Below are 14,699 nucleotides of genomic sequence, written 5' to 3'. Positions count from 1 at the left end.
ATTCTTTTTTCTTTATCCTGCTCTGTAGTAGTTATTTCCACCATTTTATCTTCCAGGTCACTTATCCTTTCTTCTGCCTCAGTTATTCTACTATTGATCCCATCTAGAGTATTTTTAATTTCATTTATTGTGTTTTTCATCATTGCTTGGTTCCTCTTTAGTTCTTCTACATCCTTGTTAAATGTTTCTTGCATTTTGTCTATTCTATTTCCAAGATTTTGGATCATCCTTACTATCATTATTCTGAATTCTTTTTCAGGTAGACTACCTATTTCCTCTTCATTTGTTAAGTCCAGTGTGTTTTGAGCCTGCTCCTTCATCTGCTGTGTGTTTTTCTGTCATCTCATTTTGCCTATCTTACTGTGTTTGGGGTCTCCTTTTCACAGGCTGCAGGTTCGTAGTTCCCGTTGTTTTTGGTATCTGTCCCCAGTGGCTAAGGTTGGTTCAGTGGGTTGTGTAGGCTTCCTGGTGGAGGGAACTAGTGCCTGAGTTCTGGTGGATGAGGCTAGATCTTGTCTTTCTGGTGGGCACGTCCACGTCTGGTGGTGTATTTTGGGGTGTCTGTGGCCTTATTTTGATTTTAGGCAGCCTCTCTGCTAATGGATGGGGTTGTGTTCCTGTCTAGCTAGTTGTTTGGCATAGGGTGTCCAGCACTGTAGCTTGCTGGTCGTTGAGTGAAGCTGGGTCTTGATGTTGAGATGGAAATCTCTGGGAGATTTTTGCCGTTTGGTATTACGTGTAGCTGGGAGCTCTCTTGTGGACCAGTGTTCTGAAGTTGGCTCTCCCACCTCAGAGGCACGGCCCTGATGCCTGGCTGGAGCACCAAGAGCCTTTCGTCCACACGGCTCAGAGTAAAAGGGAGAAAAAATAGAAAGAAAGAAAGAAAGAGGCTATAATATAGTGAAGTAAAATAAAGCTATTGTAAAGCAAAGCTATACAGACAAAATCTCACCCAGAAGCATATACATATACACTCACAAAAAAAAGGAAAAGGGGAAAAATTAATATCTCCTGCTCCCAAAGTCCACCTCCTGAATTTGGGCTGATTCGTTGTCTATTCAGGTATTCAACAGTTGCAGGCACTTCAAGTTGTTTGTGGAGCTTTAATCCGCTGCTCCTGAGGCTGCTGGGAGAGATTTCCCCTTCTCTTCCCTGTTCGCACAGCTCCTGGGGTTCAGCTTTGGATTTGGACCCGCCTCTGCGTGTAGGTCGCCTGAGGGCGTCTGTTCCCCGCCCAGACAGGACGGGGTTAAAGGAGCAGCTGCTTCGGGGGCTCTGGCTCACCCAGGCCGCGGGGAGGGAGGGGTACAGAGGAGGCGGGGCGAGCCTGCGGCGGCCGAGGCCGGCGTGACGTTGCACCAGCTCGAGGCGCGCAGTGCGTTCTCCCGGGGATGTTGTCCCCGGATCCCGGGACCCCGGCAGTGGCGGGCTGCACAGGCTCCCGGGAGGGGAGGCGTGGAGAGTGACCTGCGCTCACACACAGGCCTTTTGGAGGCGGCAGCAGCAGCCCCAGCGTCCCACGCCCGTCTCTGGGGTCCGCGCTGACCGCCGCGGCCCGCGCCCCTCTCTGGAGCTTGTTCAGGCAGCGCTCTGAATCCCCTCTCCCTGCGCGCAGCGAAACAAAGAGGCAAGAAAAAGTCTCCTGCCTCTTCGGCAGCTGCAGACCCCCTCCCGGTCTCCCTCCCGGCTAGCTGTGGTGCACCAACCCCTTCAGGCTGTGTTCACACCGCCAGCCCCAGTCCTCTCCCTGCGATCCGACCGCAGCCCGGGCCTCAGCTCCCAGCCCCGCCCGCCCCGGCGGGGGAGCAGACAAGCCTCTCGGGCTGGCGAGCGCCGCTCGGCGCCGAGCCTCTGTGCGGGAGTCTCTCCGATCTTCCCTCTGCGCCCCTGTTGCTGTGGGATCCGCGCCGATAGCCGCGGCTCGCGCCCTTTTCTGGAGTTCGCCTAGGCGGCGCTCCGAATCCCCTCTCCCTGCCCGCCGCGAAACAAAGATGCAAGAAAAAGTCTCTTGCCTCTTCGGCAGCTGCAGACCCCCTCCCGGACTCCCTCCAGGCTAGCTGTGGTGCGCTAACCCCTTCAGGCTGTGTTCACGCCGCCAACCCCAGTCCTCTCCCTGCGATCCGACCGAAGCCCGAGCCTCAGCTCCCAGCCCCGCCCGCCCCGGCGGCTAAGCAGACAAGCCTCTCGGGCTGGCGAGTGCTGCTCGGCGCCGAGCCTCCGGGCGGGAACCTCTCCGCTCTGCCCTCCGCACCCCCGTGGCCGCGCTCTCCTCCGTGGCTCCGAAGCTTCCCCCCTCTGCCCCCCGCAGTCTCCGCCCGCGAAGGGGCTCCCAGTGCGTGGAAACCTTTCCTCCTTCACGGCTCCCTCCCACTGGTGCAGGTGCCGTCCCTATTCTTTTGTCTCTGCCATTTCTTTTTTCTTTTGCCCTACCCAAGTACGGGGGGAGTCTCTTGCCTTTTTGGAGGTCGGACATTCTCCGCCAGCGTTCAGTGGGTGCTCTGCAGGAGCAGTTCCACGTGTAGATGTATCTCCACTGTATCTGTGGGAAGGAATGTGATCTCCGCGTCTTACTCTTCCGCCATCTTCTCCAATCCCCCAGCACGGTCAGTCTTCACCTCGGGAGCAGGAAGTGTAGAGCGAGTGCGGAAATTAGTAAGCTTGACAAAGAACCACCGCGCCACAGGCGTCTGGGTGCAGGACACTCTCGCTTTCCTCCCCGCAGCGCCGCGCCATCGTAGCGTGTGTCCGTGCAGCCAAAGGGGCGCTGACGGTCACTGGTACGCCCTAGTATTTTTTTTTTTTAATTGAAGTATAGTTGATTTACAATCTTGTGAATATATATATATATATATTCTTTTTCATATTCTTTTCCATTAGGGTTTATTACAGGATATTGAATATAATTCCCTGTGCTATATAGTGGCACCTTGTTTTTCATCTATGTTATATATAGTAGTTTGGAATCTGCTAATCCCAAACTCATAATTTATCCCTCACCCCTCTTTCCCCTTTGGTAACCATAAGTTTGTTTTCTATGCAGAGATTAGTATTTTTTAAACTGAGCACGGGAGAGCTATCTTAGGGTGGCCATTGCACTAACAAGGTGTCTTACGAAAGCCATGGCCTGAGATTAGGAGTTCAGGGACACTCTGGTCTGTTTGACGTGACACGTGGCTTTCAGGAGAATAGTTTTTATCAGAAGCCAAAAGGGGTATATTTGTGGCCCATCAAGAAAGGACTTTGATCTTCCATGGACCAAAAGAGCAAAATTCAACAGCTGACCTTAGGCTGGTGGTTAACACATGATGAAGTAACCAGAACTCTAATCTAAAGGTCTGAAGAACCAAATGGGACTTCCCTGGTGGCCCACTGGTTAAGAATCTGCCTGCCAAGGCAGCAGACACAGGTTCGAGCCCTGATCCAGGAAGATCCCACATGCCGCGGAGCAACTAAACCCGTGCACCACAACTACTGAGCCCGCATGCCTAGAGCCCGTGCTCTGCAACAAGAGGAGCCACCACAATGAGAAGCCCGTGCACTGCAGCGAAGAGTAGCCCCTGTTCGCTGCAACTAGAGAAAGCCCGTGCGTAGCAATGAAGACCCAACACAGCCAAAAAAAAAACCAGGGGGCTTCCCGGGTGGCGCAGGGGTTGAGAATCTGCCTGCTAATGCAGGGGACACGGGTTCGAGCCCTGGTCTGGGAAGATCCCACATGCCGCGGAGCAACTGGGCCCGTGAGCCACAATTGCTGAGCCTGCGCGTCTGGAGCCTGTGCTCCGCAACAAGAGAGGCCGCGATGGTGAGAGGCCTGCGCACCGCGATGAAGAGTGGCCCCCACTTGCCGCAACAAGAGAAAGCCCTCGCACAGAAACGAAGACCCAACACAGCCATAAATAAATAAATAAATAAATAAATAAATAAAATTAAAAAAAAAAAAAAAAAAAAAACCAAACCAACAATAGGAAGCTACTGGAAGTATCGTGTCAAATCAACCAAGCAGCATAAAGCCATTTACTTTATTCCTTAACTCTACACCTGCCAACTACCTTCCCCTACCTGCCTGTCGTTACATGTGCCATGGAGTTGACAGTGTACCCTGGACTACAGAGTTTTGGGCAGGAGAAGGGGGATTCCTCTAGAGAAAAAAAGAATTGGAAAAATATTAAGAAACATGCTTGTGATGTAGAAAATTTCCTTCTTTTTAATAATTGGAGGAGTAGAAAAAAAAATCAACCTGGAATCTGACAAATAACAGAAAAAGGAAGTCCATCCCTGCCAGAGAGAATCTTTAGTTTACCTGGGTTCTGCCCTCGCGGATGGGCCGAGGTATTGGTGAAAGGATTCGCTTGTGGCTACTGCCTTGGACAGTAGGATGGGTCTTTTTTTTTGCTTCGTTAGCTGTACTACCAGCTCATTACCCTGGGTGAGGGGCAGGGAGGGGTTTTAAGTGAATCATCATCAGAGACTTTGGAGCTGGGAAAGACTCATCACCAAGGCCTAGAAGGCCTAGAAAATCATTCATTGTGGCTTAAAAGACATCAATCGTACGGCCTTGCAAGTCGCTTGGGAATAACGTGTGTGCTTCACCTGAAACTCAGGAAAAGACTTAACTTTTAAAAAAGCAGGTGAATTGTCACATTTCTTTGGTCAGAAGAAAATGGACTGGTGGATAAGCTCCTCACGCTGGGGGAAAAAAATGGAGCCAAGAGGACTTTACGGGAAGGACCCTAGTTGAAACAGGACTAGCCCAGAAGGGGCTTGAGGAATTTTGGGATTCTCAAAAGTTGCTTTTACCATGATTTCTAGAATCAGAAAAATATTCTATGAAAATGTGACTTTTTACTTTCTGCATAGCTGTTCTTTTTTTTTTTTCTTCCAATTTTCCATGCAACATAATCAAGAATTTATTTGAAACACCTTATGATATGAACTGAAATAAACTTGGCAAACTACAATTATCCTGAAGTTTTATTCCATGAATTCAAATAGACCTACTCCTGAAACCTCCCTGTCCCAATTCCCCAGGATGGCTTTTCTACAATGATTTCAAGTGTAGCACTGCCCGAGAACCTTCGGGGCGTGACCGTGTGGGCCCGATGCACTTGGTGGAAGAAATCAGCAGCAACTAAGCTTCAACTGTGACAACTTGAATAATAAGCACATACACAGAATATTCTCCTGAAAGGCCTCCAAAGTCATATACTCCACTTGTCATCAATCACCTAATTTTTCCACAAGGTTTTAAGACTTTTGTGCCTTGATTCTGTTAAAAATGTCAACAAACACTAAATCAGACCCAGTGTTTTCATGTAAGCAAGTTAGAGGACTAGTCTCTGGAATTTGATAGATGTAGCTAGTTAACACTACTACTGCATTTCTAAGTGCTTGGTTTTATGGGTGGATTCCAGGGCTATTTCAATACCAATTAAATCAAACACACTTTCATAAAATTGTCATTTAAAGAGGATTCTGAAACTAAATGATGGAAAAGAACCACTGGAAATAAGAGGGGGGATGGCATGGGGTGAGGGGTAGGGGGGAAAGCAAAGGAGAAACTGTAGGAGGGCAGAGTACAGCTGGCACTATATCTCTGTGATGCTCAGACACACTTGCGTGTCTAATGATATTAACTTGATTTGCCTATAAGACAGACTGATCATCAGAATTCTTAACTTGGCTTTCAATCACGTGACAAAATTGAAAAGTTTAACAAGGAAGGTTTGTGAAGTGGAAGGCAGGTAGTGGATTTTCCAATTATTATGCTTGCATTTCAAACTCCTGTTTTAGACTTTTCAAGTAAGCATGCATGTTCCCGAAGCTATGGTACTTGGCTAAGTACACGAGCACCCCTGTCGCACACTGCCCCTCTCCCTGCTGACAGAGGCTGCAGTTGCAGATCCCGTGACGCGGTGGGCAGTGCCCGTTTGGGTCTAGCAGAGCATCCCTGACTTCTTCACCATAAACAGTTTCGAGGGCAGGGACCGCAGAACTGGCCTCGAACGCCCCAGCACTCTGGGTTTCTGCAGTTTGTCTTGGTATCGATAGTTTTCTGGCAGCACTGATGACAAGTCGATCCCAATGAGCGGTTATAGATCTTCTCTCCAGAGTTGTTGCAGATGTTGTCCAATTCTTCCCATGCGATTTCGTCCATGGAGCGAATATATAGGGAAGGGTCATGGAGCCGGGGCGACGACTTCGGCGCATGTCATCTTCGTTCATGTAGCCGGCCAGGGGCTTCCTATTTCTCACCAACATCTCCTCCTCCTCCTTCTCCCCCTCCCCGTCCCCCTCCTCCTCCTCTGTGGGCAGGGCGCTGAGCCACCCAAGGACCTGGGACCTTGACCTGGTGAAAGGACGAGCTCTCTGCTCAGGGTTTCTCCTGCAGGCTACACCTGGGAATGTGCGCCTTCGGGGTGTCTTTGGACGTGAACTGGGGTCTGGCAGGGAACGCCTTCCAGGGAAGGAGCCAGGGAAGCTTTCTAATTCTGACATTAGTTTTGCAAGCATTGCTTTGTTTTGCTTTATATTTAAAGCCCTTTTCTCCCAAAAATTCATGCCACTTTCGTCTTCTGAAACAGAATTGGAATCGGTCACGGAATTCTCTGAGGGCTCGGGGTGGGGATGGGGCCGCTGCTCTTTTGCTGGCTGCTCCCCCGGTGTTTCTTTTCTTTTTCTTTTTTAAAATTTATTTATTTTATTTATTTAGTTTTGGCTGTGTTGGGTCTTCGCTGCTGCGCACGGGCTTTCTCTAGTTGCGGCGAGCGGGGGCTACTCTTCGTTGCGGTACGAGGGCTTCTCATTGCGGAGCACGCTCGGGCTCTAGGCGCGCGGGCTTCAGTAGTTGTGGCACGCGGGCTCAGTAGTTGTGGCTCACGGGCTTAGTTGCTCCGCGGCATGTGGGATCTTCCCAGACAAGGGCTTGAACCGGTGTCCCCACACTGTCAGGTGGATTCTCAACCACTGCGCCACCAGGGAAGCCCCTCCCCCGGTGTTTCGAGTTGGGAACTTCATGGCCACCCGGAGAGGTCCGGAACGTCTTCACTGACTTCGGTCCGACAGCCCGCACGGTCTGCCCGCAGCCTCATTCCACCTCTGAGAAACCGCAAAACGATTCATCCTCAGAGTCGGTATGAAAAACACTGGCCATTTCGTTAGTGACATCTGGCCTTGGTTTCTGTAAAAATCCACAGTGGTCTAACACATCTTGCACCTCACTTTCTGAAAAGCTGCAGGAAGATTCATTAGCAGAGTCCTCATAAAAACACTTGCCGGTTCTTCACTGATAGCTGACCTGAATTTAGGTTTTGTGTTCGCAAAATTATCAGAAGCAAGCTGGCACAACTGTCATCAGAGGATGACAAGGTTTCCATGGAAATCAGCTTCACATATCTGAATATCTTGAAGTTCTTCTTTGCTCTGCCTTCCTTTTGCAGCATGTGGCGAGCGTCGATGCTGGGGCCGGCTCTGGGAGCAGGGAGAGCCCAGCAGCCTCGCCCATCACTGTCCCACCTCTCAGGGGCCGGAGTCCCAGCCGCGTGGGCCGGGGGGCGAGGTGCGCAGGGCCCGGGTGGAGGGCAGCTGTTTGTTTGTTTGGTTTTTAAAAATTAATTAATTAATTAATTAATTAATTAATCTTTGGCTGCCTTGGGTGTTCGCTGGGTAGCGCGGGCTTCGCATTGTGGTGGCTTCTCTCCTTGCAAAGCTCCGGCCTCTAGGCGCGCAGGCTTCAGTAGTTGTGGCTCGTGGGCTCTAAGAGCACAGGCTCAGTAGTTGTGGCGCACGGGCTTAGTTGCTCCGCGGCATGTGGGATCTTCCTGGACCAGGGCTCGAACCCGCGTCCCCTGCATTGGCAGGCTGGTTCTTAACCACTGCATTACCAGGGAAGTCCCCAGCTGTTCTTTTTTAAAATTAAAAATATGAGAAAACTACTTCTCAGCTTTACTGAGGTATAATTGACAAATAAAATTGTAAGTTAATTAGTGTAGAATGTGATGATTTGATATACATATATATTATGAAAAGATTTCATCTCTCAAGTTAATTCACATATCTCTCACCTCACATATTTATCCTTAAAAATTTTTTTTTTTTTGGTGCGAACATTGAAGTCCTACTCTCTTAGCAAATTTCAATAATACAATATAGTGTTATCAATTATAGTCACCATGTTATACATTAGATCCTCAAATCTTATTTACCTTATAACTGAAAGTCTGTACCCTTTTACCCATCGCTCCCTATTTCCCCCATGCCTCACCCCAGGACAACCTCTTTTCTACTTTCTGTTTCTATGAGTTTACCTTTTTAAAAAAAAAAAAATTGATTAATTAATTAGGCTGCATGGGGTCTTAGTTGCGGCATGTGGGATCTAGTTCCCTGACCAGAGATCGAACCTGGGTCCCCTGTACTGTGAGTGCAGAGTCTTAACCACTGGACCACCAGGGAAGTCTCACTTTTTTTTTTTTTAATACTTCATATATACGTGATATCATGCAGTATTGCCTTTCCCTGGCTTATTTCACTTAAAATAACATCCTCCAGATTCACCCATGTTGTTGCAAATGACAGGATTTCCTTCCTTTTTAAGACTGAATAATATAATATATATTGTGTGTATACACACACACACTATATTTTCTTGATCTATTCATCTGTTGAGAGACACTTAGGTCGTTTCCATACCTTGGCTATTGTGAATAATACTGCAATGAATACAGGAATACAGATATCTCTTTGAGATAATGGTTCATTTATTTTGGATATACACCCAGAAGCAGGATTGCTGGATCATATGGTAGTTGTATTTTTAATTTCTTGAGAAGCCTCCATACTGTTTTAATAGTGGTTGTATCAATTTACATTCTCAGAGACAATGTACAAGGGCTCCTTTTTCTCTACATCCTTGCCAGCACTGATATTTCTTGTTTTTTTGATAGTCATCCTAACAGATGTGATAATAGATAATAACCATCCTAACAGATGTGAGGTGATATTTCAATTTTTTTTTTTTTTAGGCCATGGCAGGATCTTAGTTCTTTGACCAGGGAGCAAACCTGCACCCTCAGCAATGAGAGCATGGAATCCTAACCACTGGGCTGCCAGGGAATTCCCTCATTGTGGTTTTGATTTCTATCTCCCTGATTATTAGTGATGCTGAGCACTTTTTCATGTACCTGTTGGCCATTGTATGTCTTCTTTGGAAAATGTCTATTCAGGTCCTTTGCCCATTTTTAAAAATTGGGTTATTTCCCTTTTTGCTATGGAGTCATATGAGTTCCTCGTTTGTTTTGGATATTAACCCCTTGTCAGATAGGTGTTTTGCAAATATTTTCTCCCATTATGTAGGTTGCCTTTTCATTTTGTTTATGATTTCCTTTGCTGAGCAGAAGCCTTTTCATTTGATGTAGTCCCAATTGTTTATTTTTGCTTTTGTTGCCTTTGCTTTTGCTGTTTAATAAAAAAAAAATCATTGCCAAGACCAATGTCAAGGAGTTTACCCCTATGTTTTCTTCTGGAGTTTTATATTTTTAGGTCTTATATTCAAGTCTTTAGGATGAAAGACTTAAAATAAAGTTGATTTTTGTGTATGGTGTAAGATAGGGGTGCAGTTTCAATCTTTTACATGTGCAAATCCAGTTTTCTCAATACCATCTATTGAAAAGACTATCCTTTCCCCATAGTATATTTTTGGCTCTTTGTCAAAAATTAACTGACCATATATGCATAGGTTTACTTCTGGGTTCTCTATTCTGTCCCATTGATCTATGTGTCTGTTCTTATGCCAATTCCATACTGTTTTGATTAGTATAGGTTTGTAATATAGTTTGAAATCAGGAAATGTGATGCCTCCAGTTTTGTTCTTTTCTCTCAGGATTGCTATGGCTATTCAGGGTCTTTGTGATTTCATACAAATTTTAGGATTTTTTTTCTATTTCTGTGAAAAATGGCATTGGAATTTTGATAGAAATTCTTGGTTAAAATTATTCCTAAGTATTTTATTCTTTCTGATGCTATTGTAAATGGAATTATTTCCCTAATTTCTCTTTCTGATAGTTCATTGTTAGTGTATAAAACACAATTGATTTTTGTATATTGATTTTGTATCCTGCAACTTCACTGAATTCATTTATTAGTTCTAATAGTTTTTGTTTTTGTTTTTGGTGGAGCTTTTCGGATTTTCTATATATAATATTATGTCATCTGGGACTTCCCTGGTTGTCCAGTGGTTAAGACTCTGCTCTCCCAATGCAGGGGGCCTGGGTTCGATCTCTGGTGAGGGAACTAGATCCCGCATGCATGCCGCAACTAAGTGCATGCTGCAACTAAGACCCGGCACAGCCAAATAAATAAATAAATAATTTAAAAAAATCTACAAACAGCACATTAAAAAAATAATATTATGTCATCTGCAAATAGAGACAACTTTACTTCTTCTTTTCTGATATAGATGCCATTGATTGATTGATTGATTGACTGATTTCCCAATTGCTCTGGCTAGGACTTCTAGTACTATGTTGAACAAAAGTGGTAAGAGTGGGCAGCCTTGTCATTTTACTGATCTTAGAGGACAAGCCTTCTGTTTTTCACCGTTTAGTATGATGTTAGCTATGGTCTTGTCATGTATGGCCTTTATTATACTGAGATACATTCCCTTTATATCCAGTTTGTTGAGAGTTTTTATCATGAAAGGATGTTGAATTTTGTCAAATGCTTTTTTTTTGCATATGTTAGGATGATCATATGATTTTTATCTTTCACTTTGTTAATGTGGTATATCACATGGATTGATTTGTAGATGTTGAACCACCCTTGAATCCCTGGAATAAATCCCACTTGATCATGGTGGGATTCTTTGATTCTTTAAGGTACTGTTGAATTTGGTTTGCTGCTATTTTGTTGAGGATATTTGCATGTATGTTCATCGGGCATATCAGCCTATAATTTTCTGTTCTTGTAGTGTTCTTTCTGGCTTTGTTATCAGGATAATGCTTGCCTTGTAAAATGAGCTGGGAAGTGTTCCCTCTTCTTTTATTTTTGGAAGAGTTTGAGAAGGATTGGCATAACTTCTTAAATGTTTGGTAGAATTCACCAGTGAAGCCATCATATCCTGGACTTTTGTTTGTTGAGAGATTTTTGATTACTGATTTGATCTCTTTACTAGTAATTGGTCTGTTCAGATTTTCTATTTTTTCATGATTCAGTTTTAGTTGGCTGTATGTTTGTAGGAATTTATCCATTTCTTCTTAGGTTGTCCAATTTGTTGGCATATATTGTTCATAGTAGTTTCTTATGAACCTTTATGTGGTAATGTCTCCTCTTTAACTTAAAATTTTATTTATTTGAGTCCTCTCTTTTTTTTCTTTTTCTTGGAAAGTTTAGCTATTGGTTTATTTATTTTATCTTTTCAAAAAAAAACCCCACAGCTTTTAGTTTCATTGATCTTTTCTATTGATACAGAGCTGTTTCATCACCACACAGACCTCCCTCATGCTACCCCTTTATGGTCACATTCTTTACTTTTTAATTTTCTTTTACAAATTTAAAAAGACACTTTTGAAAGATCCAACCTTTTCTCAGTTGTGCTAAGAGATCAAGGGAATTGATTTTGAGTGTACCCACCTTTCAGCCAGAGAAAGGGGGAGACTAGATAAATGATGGGGGATGGTGAAGTTGTGGTCACAGGAACCACACTGGGGGAACCCCAAAGGGGAGAACGTAAACTTAAAGAGAGAGTGCCCTATTTTCTTCTTTCCTGGGGGTTCAGTTCCTGTTTGAAAAACCTCTTGTACTACAAGGGAATACAAGTGACATAGAATACCAACAACTGTCAGTAAGGTGCTAGTTCTAATTTTAACCACTGTATTCTGTCTGACCTCCAAATAGGCTGTTTGCGGTCTCTGTTTTCCTTTATGTTTAGTGCGAAAGCAAATTATTTCTTTGGTCTTCACTGCTTGGGACTGAATTTGAAATATTTTTGGCACAATGCTCAGGTTTGTCTGGGCACCCTCTATTCATGGGTAGAATGAAAATGTTTCTTGATCTCTCTTGGACAGGAAGCAAGAAGAACCTAAGGTTTCCAACAGGAAAAAAAAAAAAAGAGGATGGTTAGAATAAAAATTCACAGAAGACAGGGACAAAAGCAAAAAAGTGCCTAAGTAGACAGTGGAGAGAAAACTCAGGATAAAAGAAAAACAATCCTGGGATCACTGGAGACCAGGGTCCCAAAGAAGACCCAAAAGAGAGAATCTGGTCTTTTCATGGAACCAAGCAGAGATAGTGAGAGTGGGGAAGGGCTGAACCCAAGAGGCTGGACAGAGATACCCTTAATGAGATTTTGGAAAAAATTAACTCGGTTGGACCTAGATGAACTCTACATCTGCTTGGGCGTGTGTGTATGTGTCTACTTGTGACACAATTTAATGTAGAGTTTTTCCCCCAGCAGTTTAAGAAGTTGTCTCAGTGTGTCTTAGGTGGCCCTGAGCCTTTTCCAGCCTCCTTTCCTGGTCCTTGGCTGCTTCTTTCGGCCTACTATGCTGTCCTCACTATCATCTTTTATCCTTCAGTGTGAATAGATAGGTCAACTCACCAGGCTGACCTACGTCTAAAGCTTTGAAGGACTTTTGCTCCTTCTTCATGACGTTTCAATGATCAGCCAGACATGGGAGGAACTACTTGAGAGTGGGGTTTAAAATTGTCTTGGGACCCTGGAAATGCCTTTAATGATAGTAGCAATTTTTATTGCATTCCACCAGACTGACTAAAATGTGTGTCGGGACAGGAAAGGGGTAAAAATTGTGATTCTAAAATCATAGTCACAAAGAAGGATCCTCCCCTCTGATTGTGGATGTCAAGGCAGTAAGACACCAGAGTATCGCTCCCCAGTACAGCTCACGATGTGCCTGACACTGAGTTAAGCCTGTTACATGTATTACCTCATTTACCTCTTTAATATATTTTTAAAAAAATTTTATTGAGGTATAGTTGATTTACAGTGTGTTAATTTCTGCTGTACAGCAAAATGATTCAGTTGTACATATATATATATATTCATTTTTTTCATATTCTTTCCATTATGGTTTATCACAGGATATCAAAAATAGTTCCCTGTGCTCTACGTAGGACCTTGTAGTTTAGCCATTCTATATATAACAGTTTGCATCTGCTAGCCCCAAGCTCCCAATCTTTCCCTCCCCCACCCCACTGCTTGGCAATCACAAGTCTGTTCTCTATGTCTGTGAGTCTGTTTCCTTTTCATAGATGTGTTCATTTGTGTCATATTTTAGATTCCACATATAAGTGATATCATATGGTATTTATCTTTCTCTTTCTGACTTACTTCACTCAGTATGATGATCTCTAGTTACATCCATGTTGCTGCAAATGGCATTCTTTCATTCTTTTTTATGGCTGTAACTCTTTAATATTTATATGAGATTGCATGAGATACTATTGTATAAGATTTGTATGCGATACTATTATTACCCCCCTTTTATAGACAAAGAAACCGAGGCTCGGAGAGGTTAAGTAACTTGCTAAGCTACCATGGATAGAAAGTGGCCAGGTAGTTTGGCCCCAGAGCCAATTCCCTGAACTCTGGTGCCCTCCTGCTGCTCTCTCAATTGGTGACGGTATTTCCCCCCTGACAGCCTCCCTTTCACTGGGCCTTCCGTGATCCTCACTGCCACGTACAGCCCATCCTCCCCCTCTTTTCTCAGCCTCTCAGCTTTGAAGCTCATGTCATCAGACTATCTTATGCACATCTACTCATTGTTACAGTCACCTCCTGGGACCCACGTCATTCCCCTCATTTCTCAATGACCTTAGTTCCTGATTCACTGTCATTCTAACACTATTCCTGTCTTAATTTTTGGCAGTTTCAACATACAGATAGGCGATCCTTCTAAAACTGTGGCCCTGTGGTTCCATGAATCTTCTCCAACAATCTTATCTTCCACTCTGCCTCAGCCACACACTCCCATGTTCATGCCTAGATAGACCCTATTACCAATACCTGAAACCTCTCCAGTAATCTCAACTTCACACACCCCATTCTTTTGCCATCACCTCCTATTCTTCCAGGTCTGTTCCTATAGGGCCACACTTTCTATATACCATGACACCAGGAACCCTAATACATCAAATCTTCTGCATATTTACTGCCCATCACCCACTTCGTGCCCGATCCCCTCTTTGCCCGGCTTAAATTCCATATAATAACTCTCTTGCATACATTTTGGACTCCCTTGCCCTTCTGTGGTTTCAATATATTCACTTGGCAACATCGAATCTGTTTCCTCTATGCCTGTATTGGTGCAGCTGATATTGGCTGGGGGAAAACACATGACCGAGCTCATACAACTGTCTCACAGAAGTGAGAACAACTGTCTCACTTTTAAGTCATGATCTTGAATCTCAAGTGGGCCCTTATGCTCCCAGGTGATCAAAATTCCCTAACCTGTTCTGTCTTCCACTCTCCTGGATGACTATTTCATTCCTTCTTCTCTCTCCTCAAATCCCCAAATCCTTCTCTATCCACACTTTCAGCTGACGACCTTATTTTCTACTTGACCAAGACAAATGAAGAATTAAAAGAGAACGTCGACACATTCCTACCACCACACCTACTGAAATGGAAGCATCTTAAACTCTGCTTGCCTGTTACCCTAGATAACGTATCCATGCTTCCACCTGGATTCCAT

General features: G+C 44.6%; 1 non-coding gene and 1 pseudogene across 1 annotated transcript; both read right to left on the bottom strand.

Moving 5' to 3' along the window:
- Nucleotides 1-5,757: 5,757 nt before the first annotated feature.
- On the bottom strand, nucleotides 5,758-12,635 carry LOC103014526 (cell division cycle-associated protein 7-like; annotated as a pseudogene).
- TRNAV-CAC (transfer RNA valine (anticodon CAC)) lies at nucleotides 8,373-8,445 on the bottom strand. Its single transcript has one exon. It is a non-coding gene; the product is annotated as a tRNA-Val (tRNA).
- Nucleotides 12,636-14,699: the final 2,064 nt, after the last annotated feature.

The sequence above is a fragment of the Balaenoptera acutorostrata genome, chromosome 11 (genome assembly GCF_949987535.1).
Source record: "Balaenoptera acutorostrata chromosome 11, mBalAcu1.1, whole genome shotgun sequence".
Taxonomy (NCBI): Eukaryota; Metazoa; Chordata; class Mammalia; order Artiodactyla; family Balaenopteridae; genus Balaenoptera; species Balaenoptera acutorostrata.
Note: the sequence above shows the minus strand (reverse complement) of the source record. Positions and strands in the feature narration are given on the sequence as shown.